Source organism: Crinia signifera, chromosome 6, assembly GCF_055691185.1.
Source record: "Crinia signifera chromosome 6, ASM5569118v1, whole genome shotgun sequence".
NCBI lineage: Eukaryota > Metazoa > Chordata > Amphibia > Anura > Myobatrachidae > Crinia > Crinia signifera.
The window spans coordinates 236,067,126-236,090,781 of NC_139222.1; the positions used below are offsets into that span (position 1 = coordinate 236,067,126).

The following is a 23,656-nucleotide window of genomic DNA, read 5'->3' on the forward strand; positions in this document are numbered from 1 at the left end:
TTGTAATAATGTAACTTCTTTATGCTAATTAACCAACAGTCTACTCAGATGAATTCCAGTTAATAAAACAAATTGTGTAATTCTGGTGGTCTCAAGTGATCGTTATCAAAAGGTTGTATTGCGCTTGTATATTATAAAATTGAGGTGTCAAATATAAAGGGGTACATTTACCAAGATGGGAGTTCTTTGAAGATGGGATGTTGCCCATAGCAACCAATCAGATTATACTTCTTATTTATTTAGCTCCCTCTAGAACAGTGATTCCCAACCTGGGGTACTTTTACCCCTGGGGGCACACTGCAGACCAGTTGGGGGTACTCCCGTTGCATCGCTTCCGGTTCCGTCTGCAGCGTCAGCATCTACTCGTGCTTTTTCCCAACCAGCAATCCACTGAGAGCTACCCACACTGCTCTCAGACATCAGCGATCATCTACCCCGCACTGACACGGGTGGAGGAAGCAGCGGCATTAGTTCTACAGGCGTTAGTGGGAATCCCCAGACACAGTACACAGCCAGGGGCCAGACAAAAAGGGACCTGATTCCTGACAGCACACTACTCCTCCGCTACTCACTAACCCCTTGAGTGGTGGGTTTTGCTGGGGCAGGACAAACCTAGTAGGGCAGGTTTGTCCTGCCCCAGCAAAACCCACCACAGATAGTAGGAAGCCACCGCTCCCCCCCCCCTCAACTCCGCTCTGACGTTATTACGCCGGAGCTCCCATGCCAGTCATCACACAGGCGGCAGGCTCGGGGATGTTTCGCGGTGGCTCGAGAGGACTCAGGTGCCTGAACTCTCCCGAGTCCCCCCGAGCCTGCCGTCTACGTCACTGATGCAAGCAGGGGAGCTCCGGCCTATGATCGCTGGAGTGGAGGGGGGTGCGGTGGGGGGTTGTGTGTGTGTGTGACAGGAGTGGGGGTGACGGGGGGGTCTCCCTAAAGGTAGTTCTTCACTGGAGGCACCACTGGAGCTCACCTAATGCAAAGTGGAATGCCCGGAAATTTTCTGGGACAGCCCGCTGCATACCACCCAAGGGGTTAATATAAGGACATGCATAAGGATACAGAAACCGCTCATTTCCATTAGTAACTACTGTGGATATTTCAAATAGGAGGGGGTAGTCATAAATGAAAAGCCTAATCAAGGGGTAACATAGTAACATAGTAATTAAAGCTGAAAAAAGACGTTAGTCCATCGAGTTCAACCTATAAGTCATATCTAAAGGATTCCCATAGTGGCCAAAAATGTATTCAGTTTTGATTTAAATTCATTAACAGTAGTTGCTGTAATCCCTCCCACCGGCAATGAGTTCCAGAATGTTACTGCTCTAATGGTGAAGAATCCTCCTCTTAGATCAGTACAGAATTTATTTTCCCTGAGCCTCAGTACATGCCAGCGTAAGTATAGGCCGGTTAGTGAACATATCATCTCCCAGTTCCATATGATTCCCAATCCTGTATGTGAACATACTAATCATATCAACACTCAACCTCTGTTTCTCCAGTGAAACATATTCAGCCTGGTTACCCTATCTTTGTATTCTAGTGATTTGAGAGCTTTTAATAGCTTAGTCGCCCTTCTCTGTACCTGTACGGGAGAGGAAAAAGGTTGGGGACCATTATTCTAGAAGATAATACATATAATCATTTTGATTGCTATGGGTAACACTCCATCTTCAATAGAACTCCCATCTTAGTAAAATTACCCCAAAGGTTTGATGTAATATTTAAGAAACCATCCTGGTTTCTGACAAGGCAGAATTTTAAGGAGGCTATACATTTGTGGACTCAATCCTCCCATTCTCCGGCCCACCGGCACAGCCATTGCAACGGACCGGATGTGCCGAATGGCATGCAACGATATTCGTCAATCTGGCAGCGGATCTTGGACATTAAGCAAGTAAAAAATAGTCCTGATTCTGCCATCCTCGCTTGGGGAATTGGGAATTTAAGTCAATAAGTTGATACATTACATCAGAGAAGCCGTGATAATTGTTTATGTGTGAAGATAAACCTCCTTATATCTCTGGTGAAACAGGAGTAGAAAGTAAATCCAGAAGTACGTCTGTCGGGGTATTACATTTATATTGAAAATGCGAGATTTCATTTATTAAAAATAGTGTTCACTCTAGAATTTTTTTAGGGCAGGGTGCTGACCACAGAGAGGGCACATTTTTCAATCGTGAGGGCACATTTTTTATCCAGGAAGGCACATTTTAATTTAAAAGGGCCAAATTATGTACATGATATTCCTGCATGTCAGGAAGGTTGACATGCAGGAAGGTTGAAATTTTTTCACTGTTTTTTTTTGAGCCGACATGTGCTGACTGTCAGCACATGTTGGCTCAAAAAACAGTGAAAAACCCATGTCAACCTTCCTGCATGTCAACCTTCCTGACATGCATTTAGGCAGAGGGGGGACTTATGCAGATTGATAGTGTTTGACACATGTGTTGCACGTGTCTCACGTGTCTCAGGTGTCTGGGCAGGTCAAGGAGGCGGAGTGGTCATGCATAAGTTGACAGAGCTGACACGTGTCAGCTAGGCAGGGGGGAGGAGGCATGCTGCATGTAATAGCTGACTGCCGCGAGGTGAGCGGCATGTCAGCACTACAGGGGGAGGGGGCATGCTGGCCAGAAGAGCTTGAAACAAGCGCTGAGCTGAAACTTCAGCGCATATTATTATGCAGGGAGTGAAGTGTCACGGCCGGGGAGAGACAGCAATCCGCACTTCATGTATCATTATGCCGGGCGCGGGGAGGGGGGGGGCGAGCGGAGTGAGACAAGCCGCAGCCTGTATCACTATGCCGTGCGCAGGGCGGCCCGAGCTGCCGGGGAGAAACGGTAAGCACGCGGCCTATTACTATGCAGGGCGCAGGGCGGGACTAAAAGGGCAGGGCGGAATTGAGCAGTTTTTAAGGGGCAGGGCGCAGCGCCCTGTGAAAGAAGCTTAGCGTGAACACTAAAAAAAACAATTGTCTCTGGTGTATATTACCATTCACTACAACATGTTCTGGTGATCCCAGGTCCCTGAATAATGGGCAACTCTCCAGGAGCTGGGCGCTTCCAATAGTTTACTGCCCACTTACTAAGTGAAGTGGGGGGTCCTATCGGCTGATGACGCAATTAGCGCTTTATTTTTTCAGTACAGCCACCCCCCCCCCCCCCATTCTACTCTGCATTGCACAGCAGGGAGGCATGGTCACGCACTCACGAACATCATGCGACTGTACCATCTCCTTTGCCTTGTGCCACCCCCTAGGATGCATCACCATGCCCTGCAATGCCCCCTCCTCTGCTGAGTCAAGCTGGACGCGCTGTTTCGGAGGGAACAGCTAGAAAGTCGCCAACCATATTCTAAGGTTCTATGTAACATTTGGGGCTGTTGTATGACAGAATTAAAGAAGCCATCTGTGCAAAGGCAGCCAGTGATGGCTACTGGCAGGGTGATTGACACAATGCGGCCGTTTGGAGGCAATAGCCCTGCGTTTTCTGTGAGTGCCCCAGAAAACGCAGACGTCCCGACCGTTGGGGGAGAGGACCAATGAGTAACTCCTGGCTTACCCTGTGCTGTGAACAGATGGGGAAATCATTCCATAGCGAGGTGAGTGATTGTGAATGGTTTTGCCCTCATTTGCACGGCTGCAAACCAATTGGCAGACATGAACATGGGCGGGAATTTCAGAAGCGCTGGGAGACTTCTGTGGGGGTTTTTTCCAGGCAGGAGGCGGGCATAACCATGCAAATGTGTGCCATTAAGCCCCACCCCCTCATTGCATAACTGCAAATTACGGTATTTTGTGGTGGGGTCTAGTAACTGGCAGCCTGGCACCACTCCTCGAAGTTGCAAGCAGCATGTATTCTACACGCTTCTACACAATGTATTTCAAATGCTCAGTGGCTCATTCAAATGTTTTTCGATTGTTACAGATTCCACTTATGGATCAACGGCAGTGAAGGTTGAGAAGTTGAATTTATGTACCAGTTTTTATATGACTTACCTTGGATGGGCTCCGTGGTGAAGATGATCTTCTGTCAACCTAGAACGATAGATCATATATGCTATTAATATGTCATTAAATGCTTAAATGTAAACTAGGATCTTAACTAGGAAGAACAAAAGAACTAGGCAGTCAATAAAAAGCTACACAACTGGCATCATATCTACATGCAAAGTTCTTTTATAAAATCTCTGTTATTACATACCTCCCAACTGTCCCAATTTTCGCGGGACAGTCACATTTTTTAATTGTGACTGACCTGCTGTCCCACCCGTGGGCATGTGGTGGTGGTGGACTTGAGCATAATTATCATGAAGCCACTCCCCTTTTGTGGTGAAGCCTTGCCCCTTTTTTAGCACAGTGTGGCTTCACGGCCCAGAGGTCCCAAATTCACTGGCGAGAATGTTGGGAGGTATGTATTACGTTATTAACTTTTAGTTATATAAAATATAGCCAAATACAGGGTTTGCCCAGAAACCCCTCTACACTTTGCAAGTGGCTCAAATTATAACAGTAGCAACATTATAGTATACAATTAATAGAGTTTCTGATATATCATGCAGTGTAAGGACGAGCAGAGATTTGGACCAGAGAGTAGAGACAGCAGTCTTACCATGAGGTGACTGAGGGCCTTATTCTAGTTCACTCTTTCTGACAAAATCCTTCTTAGATGGACACAACTATGTGCACTGCAGGGGGGCAGATGTAAAATGTGCAGAGAGAATTAGATTTGGGTGAGTTATTTTGTTTCTGTGCAGGGTAAATACTGGCTGCTTTATTTTTACACTGCAATATAGATCTCATTTTGAAGTAAAACCCCACCCAAATCTAATTCTCTCTGCACAAGTTACATCTGCCCCACCTGCAGTGCACATGGTTTTGTCCATCTAAGAAGTATTTTGTCAGAAAGAGTGAACTAGAATAAGGCCCTGAATGTGAGCTTAAAAAGTACAGCACTGGTATGTGAATTTGTTTATTATGCTATGTTTAACCTTTTAAATACCACTTATATATATTATTTTAATGTTTGATGGAGCCTATACTACATACTTGCCTATTTTCCAAAACTAGTTTCAGGGAGATTATACTTAGTAGTAAAATTCCACACGGCCCGCCTACTCAAAGTGTGTGTTTGTTTCCTTAACACGGATGTGGTACAGGGTTCCGACAGTCGGGATCCTGACAGTCATTAGCCCGACGTTGGGATCCCTCCTGCCCGGACTCAGAGAGCATGGTGAGCGCAACAAAGCCCCTTGCGGGCTCGCTGCGCTCGCAACGCTGCGGGCACGGTGGCTCGCTACGCTTGCCACCTATTCTATTCTCCCTCTATGGGGGTGGTGGACCCCCACGAGGTAAAATAGCAGGTGGCCGTCGGGCACCCGTCTATCTGCGTTTTGACAGTCATAATCCGGACGTCGGGTAAATGACGTTGGGTAAATTAACACAGTGTATATGTGCTTAAATGTTTGTTGCGCGACATTTCTAGATAACATTATTAACTAAATTTTTTGGAAAAATAAGCTAACCTGCAATATTGGATTTGTTTGTACAGGTTGAGGATCCCTTATCCAAATATCCCTTATCTACAATATCCCTTATCCATAGTTTCCAGAATGCAATTTTTTGGGGGGTAAAAACCTACTGGGGACATCTGTAACTGTTATTACTGGGGACATGATATGTAACTGGCACTAAATATGTGCAAGGACATGCTTGCATAGCATTCAAATTCAGTGCCTGAGATAATACAAAAATTTATTTTCATGTTTTGAAACCTTGTTTCATATACAAATAAAATAAATTTGTGTGTATTTCATGTGTTTGATATGTTTATACAACATAAATGCAACATATTTCAAGATACATCATTGAAATAAAGGGAGAGGGGTATAAAAATAATCTGCACAAACTTATGCCGTGCCCATTACAAAAAGGGTTAGTGGCCTCGCTGCCATACACAATAATGCCCTTTACGCATTATGCCACACACACACCGTAATGCCCTTACAGATTATGCCACACACACTGTAATGCCCTTATAGCATATTCCATACACCATCATACCCATTACCCATTATGCACCATACCGTAATGGCCTTTAAATATTATGCCACACACACTGTAATACCCATTACATATATGCCACACACATACCCATATATGCCACTCACAGTAATTACCATTACATATATATCTCACACACTGTAATGAGGTATGGCAAATTGGCAGGTGGGGAGAGGTTAGCAGTGCAATCGTAGAAAAGTTTGGAGCGGAGGTCTGCTGTGCAGCAGCTGGATGCGGAGGTCCACCGTTTGTGCAGCCGCCGGGTGGGGAGTGGGTGTAGCAGCTGTCCGCTGTGCCACCACCGTGTGGAGAGTGAGCGTAGCGCCAGTCCACTGTGCCGCTGCCAGGTGGGCAGTAGGTGTAGCAGCAGTCTGCTGTGTAGCAGATGAGTAGGTGCGGAGGGGGGTGCTGCAGGCTGTCTGATAACTGCTGGCCACAGTGATTGTCATGTGATTGGCATGTGGCTGTTAAAGTTTTTTAAAATCTGCAGTGCTTGAATTATGCCATCATAGCAACACTGGCCACTGGAAGGGGCGGGGCCATGATTCGGCAATTTGCACCGTAATGCCCCCTGCACTTGCCCCCACCCCAGTGCCTCCATTGCCTGTATCTCCTGGAGGGGAGGCAAATATGTTTTCACATATAATTTAGACTCACATATAAAAATTGGCATTTTACATAAACTCCTTTCATTCTGTTGCCCCAAAACATGCTGCCTGAGACACAGTAGCTGCAACGTGTAACCTCATACATGCTCCCTTGTCTCCTGTACACCACTATATAAGTGCATAGTATACCAATATTGATCCATGCTGCTCCATTCCTTCTGCAGTAGCAGACACTGCCAATGGCTCTACAAATCCTTCATTCTTCTGTATTGCTGTTCTGGCACTTCTGACCATTAGTTAATCCAAGTAAATGTACAGTAATTAAATGCTTTTGTACAGTTCAGTAAGATTCAACAATGTGGGCATGCAGAAAAGAATATGCAAACCAACTCTGAAGAAATAAATCAGTCAAAGTACTTATAACTGACGCTCTAATGCACCTAAATAAAACGACACAGGAGCCAATAGAACAGCGTGTCCTTAATAATTAAAATCCACAAAATTGTGCCCTGAAAACAGTTTATAGCTAAATGCCAGTCATACATAGATGTGGACAACATACTGCAATTCACAGGGTAAAGAAACTGTATGGTATTTAAATACAAATATTAGATCTTCATATTTTATAAAGTGGCACAATCTATAATGGGTACAAAGCATATGTGCACACTCTCCCGGATAGGCTGGGAGGCTTCTGAAAATCATGTGATGCTCCTGACCACCCAGAAAGGTAGGCAAGTCCCCCAGAGCCAGTCGCACCTTGCACCACCACTCTCTGCTGTGTGTGAAAGAGGGCACTCCGGGGAGGTCTTATTGAAGTCCCAGCTCCACTATACAATGCCGGTAATCTGGGCACTGAATAGGAGGGGGGCAGGGCCACAATGGCTTGTTGACACCCCATACTGTTCACCCATTATATCGCCAAGCCCCCTGTTGTACCAACCTGGCTGTGCCCTCCCGCATAATGATATGGTGCAGGATATCGGCAGCTCCTACCTTTGAGGAGGTGGCTGCTACTGAAAAGTGCTCTGTAGAAAGGCTGGTTCCAGAACCTGTGGAATTTATCTCATAGGCTTTGGGACTGGCACATGCATAGTCAAGCGATGGCATGACTGCACACGCTCAATCCCCTGACTTCTAAGGAACGCATGGCTGAGGATCAGGAAGGCAGTAGCTTCTGGCAGGAAGAGTCACCGATATTGTGCATACACACTGAGTCCCGATGACAGCAATCCTTGATGACCACATAATCAACATTGAGCATGCGGCACAGATGCGGGGGGGTTGTTGGGGTGTTTGTTGTGTTTTAGTTATCAATGCATAGGAAAGCGCAACAATAACATTATTAAGCATAATCCTACATAGTGCCACCAAGAAGGCTGCCATACCTGGTGCCTTCTATGGTTGGAACATATAACCCTTAGAAGTTATTACCAAAAATGTCTGCACCAACCCAGCAGTATGCTTAAAGTGCTCTCTACGTTAAGTCATTAACTATCTCTGTTTTTCAACTTCATGCAATTCTAATGCCTTTGTTCGATGTACCATGTTTCTAATGTAATTTAAGCGACTTTGATTCCTATGGGAGAAAAGCGCAACATAAATAAAATTATTATTATTATACACACTGAACAATTTTTTAAAAGATATCAAGAAGAAGGGCAAAAATTAGCTGTATCATTTAAAACGGGGCTTAATTCTATTACATAGTCAATTTAGAGTGGGCTAATTGATTCTCTGGGGCTATACAATTAGCCCCGAAGTGGTGGTCTCAGCAGATACCATTGGTGGCCTCAGCAGACTTTTTTGTGAATTTCGCAGCTTTGCAGGTCAATCAGAATATTTATATGAAATATATATACACGTAGAGGGATAGGCACTCCAAACAACAAAAATAACCTCGGCGGGTGCCCTCACAGAAAGGGGTAGATAGGAGCCGGGGGTGCGGCACTCCAACCTTGTTTAAAGATCGCGAAATAAACACGCAGGACAGCGGTCTGTTATCAAAGTTTCAAATAATAAATTAGGTATCCTGAAGACAAATTTATTATTTGAAACTTTGATAACAGACCGCTGTCCTGCGTGTTTATTTCGCGATCTTTAAACAAGGTTGGAGTGCCGCACCCCCGGCTCCTATGAAATATATATACTAAATAACCCGTTCCTCCGATAAGTAAAAGTGAACAGATTGAATTAGCGACCCCTTCACTATTATTTTCCACGGCCGGATTTGCTATTGCAAACGTGTGTCCTACTGAAGGAGAGCGTTACAATGGCTTCACTCTATTAGGCCCTGCAACCTTGGTCCCAGGATATTGCCGTATTGCTGACTCAAGCAACCTGCCAATTTGACCCAGGTTATAAGAAGAGTTAAACCCGGGTCACCCTCTAATGGGCGACCTGGGTTTAATGTGAAAGCGCCAAATCTCGATCCGGGTCATTGCGATGAGAAAGGGGTAATATTGGCATAGTAAATAGATCCTTATAATTTAGACGGGTGCCGGATGACTGTCCGACAGGGGGGATCCCGACTGACAGGGGCTATTCTCCCTTGTGGGTGTCCACGACCCCCATAGAGAGAGAATAGAACTTGTGGCGAGCCACCGAGCCCGCAGTGTGGCGGGCATAGCAAGCCTGCAAGGGGCTTCAATGTGCTCGCCCCCCTGTCGGAGCACTGGCAGTCGTGATTCCGTCGTCGGGATACTTACCATCAGGATTCCCCCTGTCTGACCGACATTGCACACCCAACTTACACAACATATACATACCTCCCAACTGTCCCGCTAAACGCGGGAACGTCCCGGTTTTTGGGGACGTCCCTGCGGCCCTCCCGCGGCCGGCAGTGTCCCTCTGTAGGAGGGGCAGTTGGGAGTCCCCCTAATCTGACAGAATAGACGCTGTGCGCATAGGCACAGTGTCTATTTGCGATAAAAACGGGGGTGTGGCCTAATTTGCATAAGCCGCTCCTTCATTTACATATGACACGCCCCTTTTTGGGTGCTCTATTGACAAAATTGGGAGGTACGGCATACATAGCAGAGAATGATAATTATTTAAAACACCCAGGCATGATTTTGAGACATAGATCTCAGATAGTAATATGCAAATGGCACAAAAATGGTGTCTTGTTTTATGGCATTTATATTAATTACAAATAGGGCGAACATGATGTTCTGGAGTTCCTCTCTCACTGTTCCTACAGATCAGCTTCCACATACGGATGAAGTGGCTTAAAAACAGTAATAAATATTCACTGTAAATGAAATGTGTGTGCTGAAAGCTAATCTTATATTAGCTTTTTGTGTCTGACGCTTCTGGTAGAACTGAGAGAGTTCTTTGTCAGCGTTCACACAAGTAGGACACAGGCAACATCTACCGGAACCTGTGATTTACTTGTCACAGTTTCTAAAGCAAATTCTTCCACCTTTCTCTCTCCCGGGCTTGTTTTGTTCTGCACATAAGCAGCATATATATTCACAGAAGAAGCTAAATCTTGAAGAAATCCTACAGTTATAAAAGGTAGAGATATGTAGATAAAAGATTTTTTCTGCTTAGAGGTTTGACCACAAAGCTGGACCTAAAGTAAATGTATTGTCAACCTTATACATTTTTTTTAAAAACAAATGTATTATATCATCATCAATGTATTCTACTCTTTTGAAGAATTCGCCTACTGTTGCTAGGAAAGCCAAGGCCAGCAGAGATGTCAGTTTCCTGGATAAACAGGAAATGTGAGGGACAGACCTTGTAGCTAAAAAGCAAGAAAAGTTTCAATGTCCCAGGTGGTATAGTACATGTACATGATGGCCTAGATCAGGGGTAGGCAAGTAAATTTTAATGGAGTCCGGATATTTTGAATTATTTTGATCAAGGCCCACAAGGTCCGACTCAGTGTTCTCAGTCCTGCACTGCGCCGCTGCGCGATGACGACACCCGTGCAGTGGGAACGCCTAGATTGGCCTATGGCTACTATATGGCAGCACTAATCTACATTCTATTTTTATATATTCATTTTCTAATCTCCCAGAGAGAAATAGTATAGGTAGGAGATTAATGGAGGGAGGGAGCACTTGGAGGGTACCTACTATTGAGAGAGAGGAACAGGAACCCACATAAGGTAGATGACCACAGCATTGTCTACCTCCTGTTGTGTGCTTGATGTGCAGCAGGCACCCAGACCTTGTCCCCGCAGTCGCAGTGTCCCATCACGGGCAGAGAGGAGGGGGATTCCCGGCGGCCGAACCGGAGCATCCAGCGGGTCCGGCTGGGGGGCTGCAAAAATCGAGGCCCCGGCTTCAGGAGTACTGGAGGCCGCAACCCGCAGGAGCAATCTATGCGCTCCCCGGCTCCGCAGCTCTCCAGCACAGGTGGCGGGGTGCCGGGACCAAGGTGAGGACACACTGTGCGGGCCCCCCCACAGTGTGTTCTCACCTTGGTCCCGGCAGGGTGTAGGGGAAGGCCGGGAACTGGGTGGCCAGCACTCAGAAGCAAGAGCCCCGGCAAAGTGCGTCTTCTCTCCTCCGCCGCTAGACCATGCCCCCTAATCTATATTCTAGAGACGGTCCGGTTCCCTGTCCTTTGCAGTCCGGAGTCGGACCGCGGTCCGCCAGTTGCCTACCGCTGGCCTAGATAATAAAATACCATTAAGCAAACACCTTTTCTTTTCACTTATTCTCCGAAAGTCAGTGAATCAGGTGTGTAAGGGTAGAGCCATATGGGTGCTGCATGCTGGCAGAGGTCAACCCTGCTTCCTACTAGATATGCGTGGTTAGTTTTTCCTGAAGTAGGAACACAATCGAACTTAGTTCAGAGTTTGAGTCCCAGTTCAGAATCACAATGGGGTTTCAAGTGTAACAGAGTCTCGGTTCGGGTATGTTGTCATTTCAGAACTTGTATTTAAAAGCCAAACTTGGACTGCATCTAAACAGGTCCAAATGACATGATATTTTCCACCATACTACACCTGGTGAGTGAGGTACACCTTGGAAATCATCATCACAGTGTCCTTCCTCAGATCACTTTTGTTAGGTACAGTCAGGGCTGGATTAAGATCTGTGGGGGCCCTGGACAACAAAAATTGTGGGGGCCCCCTCCTCTCACCTCCCCACCTCCTCTCACCCCACCCTGCAGCACTCACTGGAGTAGTTATTCTCGCTGTCCATCAGAGTCGGAGCTGCTGCACCGGCATGGCCTCTTCATGGCGCCTGGGACACGGGGTGAACAGTCGGGGAGAGCGGGGTAGGTCCCCCCCCAGAGACAGTGGGGCAGATGTATTAAGCCTTAACAAGAGATAAATGCAAGCGTGATAAAGAGAGATAAACATCCAGCCAATCAGCTCCTTACTGACTTTTTTCAAACACAACCTTGAACATGGCAGTTAGCAGGTGATTGGCTGGACATTTATCTCTCTTTATCACACATGAATTTATCTCTTGTTAAGGAATAATACATCTGCCCCAGTGTGACAAGAGAGCAGGGCTCTAGGGAGATGCGGGGCTGGTAGGTGAGTGGGAGAACACAGCATCTATCCCCCAGCACTGCTGCAATGCTTCCCACACTGCAGCAGATGGGCAGTGGTGCATTCGCCGCACGGACTCTGCCACTGACTGTCCTGCCACCGCAGGGATCTGCCCCGCTCTGCCGGGACCCCAGAGACACGCTGCCTAGACCCCGCTGCCTGCCACCCACCCACCTGGAGTGTGGGGTCCCCTTATGTGTGGGGGCCCAGGGGAGACCGCCCCTAGTCGCCCAATGGTGGATCTGCCACTGGGTACAGTACTATCCACTGTATACAGGGAACAGTCCACAAGACATGACGCTTTGGAGATGCTCTGACCTAGTCATCCAGTCATCCCAATATCTGCATAATATATTACACTCCTTACAGTTATCATTGTAATCAATGTCATTCACTTCACACGTCAGTGGTTTTCTGGCTGATGGGTGTAAATGAAAGTCTGATCTTATGCCCAACAGTTAATAGATAGTTAAAACTGCATAAAATATTTGTCCCTATTTGATGACCCATACTTTATATAGACATCCACATCTGACATTTATACAAAGCAGCGACATCTGTTATTACAGTATATACAGTATTTATACAAAGCAGAGACATCTGTTATTACAGTATATACCACTAAGAACCACATTCAAACAAGCAGTACACATGGCGGACATATATGAATAGTGGTGAAATATATGTTGTAGAACCACATCCGATTTTTACTATAGTGAAAACAGGGGTCACATCTATGGCTGGGAGGGATCTGATTGTGGTAATACGGAAAAAAGCCCCAGGAGGTGGGGCTTAGTATATTTGGAAAATGCATCCAAAGTCCGAAAATTAGAATTTTTGAGGTGTTGGCTGTATTTGCACTTTAGTACATCCCATACTTTAAGTTGTCATTAGGGGGGTGGGGACGGAGCCCTACAGCATCAAGCCCCACCCCCATTGCATAAAAAAATTCCTGCGATTCACAGTTGTACGTGGAGGGGCTAAAATGATGCAAATTGTGTCATTATAGCCTCTACGTGTACATCCGCAAATCACAGGATTTTACTTGCGGGGTAGGAAGATGCAGGGCGGCCAGGGGCATGTGGGAGGATGTGGGAGGATTGCCCATACTTCTGGGGGGCCGGGAGGGGGATCAGATTTTCGGGAGCCTTCTGGCCATTCCCAGAGGGTAGGCAAGGATGGTATGTCCCGGCCTCAGTTACACACATATGTACAAATATCACACATCAAATACATCTGTATAATCTATAAAAGTAGTTTTGTTACTTCAAGTTTTATATATGCAAACGAGACACACGTTTTGAGTAGACAATCAGCGTAACTCTGATTGCCGGGTACCTGGCGCACAGAGAGGGACTGAAGCCAGTGTATATCTGTACACTGTACACTGACACATCTGTATGTTCTTATGACCAGTATACAGTGAGATCCACATCCAGTGACAGTAAACAATGCGGACCCCAGCGGGAACATTTGTATATAGATTCCCTCTGTCAGAACCTGCAGTATCCTCTGGCTCATTAATGGAGTTGTGATATTTGTTTTCCTCATGAATCAAAAATACATTCACAAAATGATATCTTGGGCAAGCAAGGAGCGCATGTGCAACTAAAGTTTATTTGTGAAAGGTGGGAGCCTTGTGAAATATTGTGGTTTAGCCAAAAAATTAAGTTGCGTTTAAATATTGCGACACCAATCGGTTCAAGGTCTTTTAAATAACCCTTGATAAATATATATTATGATATGTCATTTCACAGCTATAAAAACTGATCTCCTGCCTCTTGAAGATACCTAATGTTGGAGAGTCACCATGGAAACCCCTCTACAACTACATGTTTTGCTATGGCAACCAGGCCTCCCTGGAATATTAATGAATGCCTATGGCAACAGGAAGTTAGTGCAGAGATATCAAGGGACCTTGTATCTCATGTATCATTTATAAAACATAGCCTTAAATGCAGTTAAAACACGTTTAAATATTCTTTTGATTGCGCAAAGTTTTAAAAACAATACATTTTATGTAGCCAAATGCAAATGAAAAATAAGGCATAGAACATAGAAACCCGACATCTTTCTATTTGTCTTAGATTAACAATTCATTACAATTTAACTTCATAAATTATAAATATAAAAATGGTAAATAATAACATTAAAAAACAGTTTAAAAAGGATTTTGTATAACCTCAGTCAGAGGGAAACCCACACAGTAAAAAAAAAATCTAGAGAGCACAAAAGGCATAATGCAGGGTTGGTGCAGTCATTTTGGGTAATACATTTCTGGGGTTATATACTCCATCCATGGCAAGGCAGCCCTATGGTGCACTAGATTACCTTGGGGGTGGGATAGGTCCCGCCTAGGGTAGATTACACAAATGTGGAGGATACAGCACCCTAATGCTCATAGTAGGGTCCAGGGCCGGGTTAAAGGGGGGTCAGTACCCCTGGGCCCCCCTCTAGATAGGTGCCCCCTGTGGTTGGCATGTATTAAAAAATATTTAGCTAAAGGTTTTGTGCATGGGAGTGGAGTAGTGCTGCAGCTTCACCTATCTGCCAATGTGACAATGATTAATGGTGCTGAGCATCACAAGTGTGCTGGGAGTTGACTAAGTCCCATGACACTTTGCACAAGAGGGCAGAGGCTGAGAAGTTTTTGCTGAGCTCTGATTGGTGGAGCGCATTACATGCTTCTCAGGCCCATGGAGGAGAGAAGCAGCAGCAGCCTCATCATGGGAGGGTTTTTAATCAGAGGCAGCACTGAGCATGTGACGTCTTCTCCAGTCCTACAGAGTAAAGTGCAGAGGGACCAACACAGGCTTTTCATGTGGTATGTATATATATATATACCCCCCCCCCCTGCAGTTACCCAATGACCAAATTTATACTGCCTTTATTCTGTGTTTTGACAGTGTAATATTCTCCTATGCAGTTTGTAGTGCAAGGGGGCCCCCTGTCTAAAGTGCCCGGGCCCCCCGAAGGCTTAATCTGGCACTGGTAGGGTCCTAACTTAACAGTGAGGCCATGTGTTTTTTTATCCCATCCACAAACGTGCCAGGTGAACCAGCCAAAGATTACACTGTGGGAGATAAGCCATACAAGGACCCAAGTCATATATGGGAAAACTGATAAATGTACAATATGATATATAGGGTGGGATGCTCTAAAGCAGAAATGTTTATCAGGGTTTTTACTGCATTTGTGTATTCACTATTGCCCCTCCGCAGTATCAGTGCAGCAGAAGCCTATGGGCTTCTTACCGCAGCGCTGTGTGTGAGGGATCCCTCACGGATCTCTCCCAGCATGCCCCGTGACATGGGTTCAGTGCATGCGCAGTATCCGCTTGGTACAGCGCATGCGCACAACCCATTTTTATGGGCTGTCCTGCAGCAACCCACATAAAGGCGTCCTGGAGGGAGGGAACACCTCCCAATGGGACTGCCTTGGGTGACTGGCAGGTCGAACATCCAATAGGAAGTCACTGCCTGTCACAGTGAAGCCAGTGCAGTCTCACAGACTGCATCTGGCTTCACACAGTGGTGGATTTTACCTGAGTGGGCTGCAGCCCTGCACAGTGGCGTAACTAGAATTGGGGCACCCTCCCCCCCCCCGCCACTAAAGTTTCTGTACCCCACACCCCCCCATCCCCCCACTCGCCCCCTTCACCTCACCGCTGAATCTTCTTCCGCAGCGCTGACGATCCCGGCTTTCTGGACATGCTGTCAGTCCCGGTGCTCCTGCTCCTCTTGCTAGAATGTCCCACACAAAATGGCCGCCGCCTTACAGCAGACCATTATTTAGGATGCCAGAGGAGGTCGCCGCCTTCTCTAGCATCCTTAATAACTGTCTGCTGTGAAGGGGATGGCCATTTTACAAATTACACTCTACAGGAGGAGCAGCAGGAGCACCGGGACTCGGCAGAGATGCGGCGGCGCCGGCGGCCCCATTAACAATAGCTTCCGCAGACCCCGCGGCACCCAAAGTTACCTAGCGCCTCCAAGCAAATGCGGGGTCTGCAAATCTATTGTTACACCACTGGTCCCGCAGCTCATAGGTAAAAACCATCACTTGTTGCTACACATCTAAATTGTAATGTTCCACCACTATACTGTTAAGAGCCCCTTTTAGTCAAAGTAAAAAGGATTGTTGCTGGGTATGAGTTTGGAACATTTTAAGCTTCAAAAATCCTTTCAAACCACCTTTGAAGAGGTTCTAATCCAGACATTCCCAGCCACGGCCCTAAAGCTGAGTACACAGACAAAGATTTATATGTCCAATCTGTCTGGTGACAACAAACATCTGGAAATGTATAGGAGCAAATGACAATTTATCAATTGCTTACAAACACTGGAAAATGGCTAAAAATGATTCTTTAGTTGTTTAATGTGATAAATTAAAGCCTTTAACCAATTTATCTGAATTATTATTGTTTGTTTTCCATCATTTGGGAGCAAATGGTTGAGTCTCATATGCTCCCATACATTTTTGTTCCCATACAGATAGATTGAAGGGGATGCGGTCGCTAGGTCGGCATAAGAAAGGTAGACAGACAGAAGGTCGACAGGGACTGAAGGTTGACAGGGTCCTTAGGTTTTTTTACCCACTGTGGATCCAGAACAGACGGTAGTTCATGCCCTACCATCCACTAGGGCATGGAGGAAGAATAGAATAGTGTGCTGAGCGTAGCGAGGCACCGTGCCCAGAGCATTGCGAGCGCAGCAAGCGATGCGAGGGGCTGCCGTACACTTAGACAGTGTCTAGATCTAGACGCCTAATAAAATACGTCTCAACCTATCACCAGTTGACCTAAGGACCCTTTCGACCTTCAGTCTCTGTTGACCTTCAGGTATTGACCTAAGGAGTGTTGACCTTTCTTGGGCCGACTTACTGATTAATACCCGATTAGACAGATAAATCTGCAGGGGTGTACCCAGCATTAGTGTGCCTTGAGGACCGATATTGGGAATTCCTGTTCTAATATGACCATATTTGTTTCAAATACATACTGTATATAAAATAGAAACCAAAAGTCGTCAGTATTTTGAAATGGCCACCAAAAAAGGGACTATGATCTGCATAACGATCCATACATCTGCATTGTCCTTAGATGTGTGCCTCGATGTGTGCTGGTTACCAGATGATGGGACACTACAGTGTATAGTGGTAAGAGGTGGCTGCTTTGTATGACTGTGCAATATTTAGAATTGAACTGGCATTGTAAAACAATGGTTTGGAGATATTAAGCACGAGAATTATACCATGTGTGGGATGGGTTTTAAGACGCTACACGAGGATATTTTTAAATCTTATTTCAATAGCACATCTGCTTCATCTCATGCCTTGTGATGTCAATCACTCCTGTGTTTAGCTTTCTCTGGATAGATCTACTTCAGGCTATGATTCTAAGTACTCTTACATCCCACAGCGAAAAGTCATTATCAGCAGGTGGAAACTAAAAGCTGTAGTAAAAACGTCACCTTTCATTTCCCTAAAAGGTACAATTTTATGGGCATGTTTTTATAAGGAGCGCTGAAGTTCTAAGCTTTCTGGAACGCAATGGTTATTTTGTTATTTTGATTTTTTTTACATAAATTTCTTCTGATTTCCAGTTATATTTTAATATATTTTAAGCTTGCTGTACATCAGGACGACTCAGTTTCCGGGGCGACGGGGACCCTGTCCGTCTCCGCTTCAGGGAGACGGACAGGGTTAGGGGGGGGGGGGGGGGTGCGGGGAGGCTGTGGGGAACCCGACAAGCCGGCGGTGACCCGGGGGAAGCGCCGTCGGAAGCGCCGTCGGAAGGGCGCGTCCCCTTTCGCTGTGCAGATGGCGGGTGGCGGGGGATGGCGGCTGGCATCGCCATCGCCATCCCCTGCAATGATGAGACCTGCCCCATCTGTAGATGCTAATTAATTGGTACAGTGGCCCTCATTCTGGTTTGCTCGCTTCCCTGCGCGCTCGCACCGGCGACCATCGAATGATTTCACCTTCGCATGCAAGCTGCGAATGGATTTTATTGCAAAATATCCATTCGCATGCATGCGGGGAGATTCACATTGCGTGTGGTGGGGGGGCCTTTCGTGCAGGTGGTGTTTAAATGACTTGCAAAGCTGCGAAATTTGCAGCTTTGTGAGTCAACCAGAATCACCTCCGGTATGTATAATCAGCCTGATGGCATAAATCAGATAACAGAACAGAGGTGGGACCAGGGCTGGCTCTATGTGGATGACATATACAGGTTGAGTATCCCTTATACAAAATGCTCGGGACCAGAAGCATTTTGGATAGTGGATTATTCCTATTTTTTTTATTATTTTGGAATATTTTTATAATTCAATGATGTATCTTGAGGTATCTTGCATTTATGTTGTATAAACACATTAAACACATGAGAACTGTACACACAAATATTTGTTATTTGTGCATGAAACCAGGACATGGAACAAAGAACCTGATTCCGGTTCACTTGCAAAAGCAAATTCTCCCTCTATTGGACAAAACCATGTGCACTGCAGGTGGGGCAGATGTAACATGTGCAGAGAGAGTTAGATTTGGGTGGGGTTTGTACTTCAAATTGATATCTATATTGTAGTGTAAGAATAAAGCAGCCACTACTTACTCTGCACAGAAACAAAATAACACCCAAATCTAACTCTTTCTGCACATGTTACATCTGCCCCACCTGCAGTGCACATGGTTTTGTACTGTACATTAGAGAGAGAATTTGCTTTTGCGAGTGAAGCAGAATCAGGCCCAAAGTTTGTGTACACTGAATTTGAATGCCGAGCAATAATTTCCTTGCACATATTTAGAATCAGTTACACATAATGTCCCCAGTAGTGCCAGTTACATATCATGTACCCAGTAGTTCCAGTTACATATCATGTCCCCAGTAGTGCCAGTTACATATCATGGGGCAGATGTATTAAGCCTTAAAAGAGATAAATGCAAGGATGATAAAGAGAGATAAACATCCAGCCAATCACCTGTTAACTGTCATATTACAGGCTTTGTTTGAAAAAAGTCAGTAAGGAGCTGATTGGCTGGACATTTATCTCTCTTTATCACCCTTGCATTTATCTCTTGTTAAGGCTTAATACATCTGCCCCCATGTCCCCAGAAGTGCCAGTTACATATCATGTACCCAGTAGTGCTGTTACATATCATGTCCTCAGTAGTGCCAGTTACATATCATATCCCCAGTAGTGCCAGTTACACATCATGTCCCCAGTAGTGCCAGTTACACATCATGTCCCCAGTAGTGCCAGTAACACATCATGTCCCCAGTAGTGCCAGTTACATATCATGTCCCCAGTAGTGCCAGTTACATATCATGTCCCCAGTAGTGCCAGTAACACATCATGTCCCCAGTAGTGCCAGTTACATATCATGTCCCCAGTAGTGCCAGTAACACATCATGTCCCCAGTAGTGCCAGTTACATATCATATCCCCAGTAGTGCCAGTTACACATCATGTCCCCAGTAGTGACATTTACACATCATGTCCCCAGTAGTGCCAGTTACATATCATGTCCCCAGTAGTGCCAGTAACACATCATGTACCCAGTAGTGCCAGTTACATATCATGTCCCCAGTACTGCCAGTTACATATTATGTCCCCAGTAGTGCCAGTTACAGATGTACCCAGTAGGTTTTTTAGTAATAAAAAAAAAAAAACAACTATGGTTTTTGGAATAATTTGGATAATGGACATTTGGATAAGGGATACTCAACCTATGTATTAGTCATACTAGTGTTATATTTATATTTTATTTAACTGGACAGAATACTGACAGTTTATTTGTTACAGATGTACCCGGTACTGCAAGTTACGGATGGCCCCAGTAGTGCCAGTTACACATCATGCCCCCAGTAGTGCCAGTTACAGATGTCCCCAGTAGTGCCAGGTACATATCATGTCCCCAGTAGTGCCAGTTACACATCATGTCCCCAGTAGTGCCAGTTACACATCATGTCCCCAGTAGTGCCAGTTACAGATGTCCCCAGTAGTGCCAGGTACATATCATGTCCCCAGTAGTGCCAGTGTTATATTTATATTTTACTTAACTGGACAGGATACTGACAGTTTATTTGAGTTTATTTTCATTGATTTTAGTTCTGTAATCAGGAACCTCATGAGATTGTAATATATTATGCTAATCATGTTCTGTCTTTCTCATTAAATAAATGTATGCATTTAAATGTTTGGTCTACTGAGTGCATACTGTGTGGCTTTTTTCTTTTTTACCTTTGTGTAGAACATCACAAAAAAGGTTGAATGGATCAGCAGTCCTGTCATTTCGGCACTCTATTCTATGATTACACATACCTGCCCAATACAACAGGCCTGCTGTGCTGCTACATTGGATCTTAAAATACTAGCTCAGAACAAAGAATCATTTTATTCCTTCAGCAAGGTTAATTTGATTCACACTTTATATTGTGGTTGCTAGAAGCAGACAAGAACTGATTTCTGCCTGAAGGGAAAAAAAGACATAAATTCAGGGGGAAAAAAACACTCTATCAGGCTTTTGGCTATATGGTAAATGGGTATTGTTAAAAAAAAAAACAAATAAGCAAAGCATGTAAATAAAAATTATATATATATATATATATATATATATATATATATATTTTAAATTTACCTATTTCACTTGTAATTGAAATGATCTTCTTTAGCAAGCACGTTAAGTATCTATTTTAAGCATACAATGGGCCTGATTGCACGGCTGTTAATATCGATAGACTATGCATGTCTATGGCCCGTGTTACACATGTGCAAGGCCATTCTGTGATGAAATCCTGCTATGTTTAGCTACTCTACTCATTCCCTCCTTTTCAAAGTCTCTCTGGAGACAATACAAGTACTGAACAGACAAAGGACCTTATTTTGGTCTGTTCGCAGCCAGAGTTCTTCCGCACGGGGAACGATGTTTGTCGTATGCGCGGCCACATTTCTGCACATGTGCATACACCAGTGCACAGTCTGTTCACCAGGTGCTGGGGGGCGTGAGCAAATAGTCGCCCCCATGGGAATGCCCAGCGTTTCATGGGTGTTCCCATGGTAATCGGGCCATGATGTCGGTGCAGTGGGTGGGCAGCTGACATCACCAGATGTCAGCTGCCCGCCCACTTCCTCCCGAGGTTGCACGCAAATCTAATTGACCTGAGAGTCACTTAGATATGCATGCACATTCCACATCATTCGATGGTCTGTAATCCATGCATCCTGGCAATGTAGTAAATGTATACATCCAAATATTATACTGTATTGATTCTTTATTTACTTAATATTTGGAACATGAAAATATTGTTACATTCACTTACATATAACTGTATATAATTGTATGGGATACATACGGATAACTTACCTATTGCTGCATGACCCTAGCCTGCCCTGGTATCATCCGGATGGAGATGTGTCTTATCTTTATCGTCCCTGAGGAAGTCTATGAGATGAAACACCGCTACATCCAGATCATAAGAATTGGTTATACTAACTACTGTATAGTGGTTCCGGAATCCTGACTACCACTTGGACCAGCGCCAGTATACCAGCATCAATAAGGATACTGGGGCTGAAACCATGACTGCCGGGCATGGCCGGATTAAAGGGGGGGGCACAGGGGGTCAGTACCCCTGGGGCCCCCTCTAGCTACCTTTTACATTATCCAAATTTGATCCTGATCACCCCTGAAGAAGTCCTCATCTGACGAAACGCGTAGGGTAATATCTGCTGATTTAAGTCAGGTGTTGGATCAAAATCTTATGAGAATCACCATTCTGAAGAAAAAAACTTTTTGTACTGATGTTCAGAATAAACACATTTGATTTGACTATTGTGTACTTTTTCTAGTGAAAGTTTTGACAGTGTAATATTCTCCCGTGCGGTCAGTAAAAAGAAGTGCAAGTGGGCCCCCCTGTCTAAAGTGCCCTGGGCCCCCCGGAGGCTTAATCCGGCCCTGCTACGGGGATGCCCAACGTAAGTGTGAGGCCAGGGGCAGACTTGTCACTAGGCCGTGAGGCACAGGCCTAGGGGTGGCACCTATTACTGGCGTCAGATGTCCTCCCCTCAAATAACCCCGCACCACCACCTCTGCACCCCACTCACACTGGCAGTGGGCGCACAGAAGACCTGTCACACGTGTGGACATTGCCAAATCCTCCTCCTTCCGCCATCTTCTCCCACAGACGCTGAGGGAGGCAGCCCGCTGAGATGCTGTGCCGCGAGGACTGAAGAAAAGGTCTGTATTAATCCGCAAGTGCAGGCCGGATCTTTCCTGCACCCGGCGCATGCGCTGTAGCTCATCAAATAAGCATATGTGGCTGGACAATTTAAGTTTGCGCTCCTGCCAGTTACTCAGGCTCAGCCTCCTCCACTCCTGCCTCCTAACTCCCTGTTCTCTAGGGCAAGTTGACACCACCAGGCTGTCCCAGTGTGTCCAACTGAGCCCTCCAGCTGGCATGGCTGTGGTGTGGCTGAGGTCGGAGCCCTTGCCCCAGCTGCCCTAGGCTCTGCTGCTGCTCTGAACCCCTCTGCTTCAGATATTTGGATAAGGGATACTTAACCGGTAGTAAGTTGCAAAACAGCTTATAGCTATTTATGTACATTATAAATTCTGTTTCATTTAAGACAAAATAACTCTAACATTATATAAACTGCACTGAAATAAGGTACAGCACTCATGCCGCGTATCATCTTCCATGTACAGTACATAAATAAATGCTTTAAACTAGAGCATTAGCCTAATATCCTTGTCCTGTTCTTATAGGTCATCCTACAGATTGTAATGAAGAAGTAATGAGTAAAGTGGAAAGTGTTTGTTGACATTAGCACACCAGTCCTCTGGAGGGCGCGACCCAAGCGCAGCAAGACAACTGTACTGGGAAAATAAATGCTAATTAAGAGAACATGGGCAATTTCCAATGTCCTTCATGTTTTTGTTTCACGCAGAGGGAACAAAAGATCCCAACACATTTTGAGATGGAAATGTGCTCTAACAAGTGGCAAATGCCTGATTAAATACTGCAGAGAATAGCACTTATATTTTCCAGTTCTCTCTTTTTTTTATGTGCTTTAACCCATGACAACTAATAAGATGGTAACTGACTTGTTGACTATGCTCAGCAGCTAAAGCTGATATCTCAGTTACTAGACTTAGGTAAATGGATATGGCCGGATTGGAAATTCGTCAGAATACCCGCAAAGAGCAAACCATTTATCTAAGTGATCCAAATTCACCCCAAAGTCAATGAATAATTTGTGTCTGAGATCATCAGGACATTTACTATGAAGGTAATCAGCAATAAATGTCACATGTGTACAGTCACATAACAGCCCCCCTGTCACTCAATTGATCCTGTACTGTTCTATTGGGAATGTCTTTGAAGACAAGTACTTGTAATTGTGCCTGTGACATGAGCTATGACTTATCAAAGACCTATCCGCTTACTATTCTAATCTTCATTTCATGA

General features: G+C 45.2%; 1 long non-coding RNA gene across 1 annotated transcript in view; it reads right to left on the reverse strand.

The window, feature by feature from the left end:
* The window catches only part of LOC146009087 (uncharacterized), a 139,923-nt gene that overhangs the window by 12,101 nt on the left and 104,166 nt on the right, over positions 1-23,656 (reverse strand). The window contains exon 3 of the long non-coding RNA XR_014444610.1: positions 3,998-4,036. This is a non-coding gene — a long non-coding RNA (uncharacterized LOC146009087). The remainder of the gene's footprint in view (positions 1-3,997; positions 4,037-23,656) is intronic.